This window comes from Octopus bimaculoides, chromosome 29 (assembly GCF_001194135.2).
Source record: "Octopus bimaculoides isolate UCB-OBI-ISO-001 chromosome 29, ASM119413v2, whole genome shotgun sequence".
Taxonomy (NCBI): Eukaryota; Metazoa; Mollusca; class Cephalopoda; order Octopoda; family Octopodidae; genus Octopus; species Octopus bimaculoides.
This window is the reverse complement of record NC_069009.1, coordinates 4,051,191-4,052,120: the sequence shown is the minus strand read 5'-3', so window position 1 is coordinate 4,052,120 and position 930 is coordinate 4,051,191.

Here is a 930-nt window from a genome sequence, read left to right as displayed (position 1 = left end):
ATATATGTATTTATTTATATATATATATAGTTATTTATATATATTTATTAATATATATATTTATTCATATATATTTATTTGTAAATATATTTATTTATATATATGTTTATATATATATATATATATTTATTTGTATATATATTTAGTTATATATATATTTATAAATATATTTATCTATATATATATATTTGTATATATATTTATTTATATATATATGTTTATATATATATATTTATTTATATATATAAATATAGATGTATTTATTTATATATAATTATTTATATATAAATTTATTTACATATATATTTATTTATATATATTTATTCATTTGTATATATTTTTTTATATATATATTTATTTGTATATATTTATTTATATACATATTCATTTATAGATATATTTATATATATATATATTCATTTATATATATATTTGAATATATATATTTATTTATATATATATATGTATATATATATATTTATATATATATTTATTTATATATTTATTGATTTATATATATTTATTTATATATATATTTATCTATATATATTTATTTATATATATATATTTATTTATATATATTTATTAATATTTATATATTTATTTATATATATATGTTTTTATATATATATATATTTATATATATATTTATTTATTGATATATGTTTATTTATATATATATATTTATTTATATATATATTTTTATTTACATTTATTTTTTATCTATATATATATTTATTTATCTATATAGAATTATTAATCATTATATTTATTTATATATATATATTTATTTATATATATATTAATTTATATATATTAATTTATACATATTTATTTATATATATTTATATATGTATATATATTTATTTATATATATATTTATTTGTATTTACTTATAAATATATATATATATATATATATATATATATA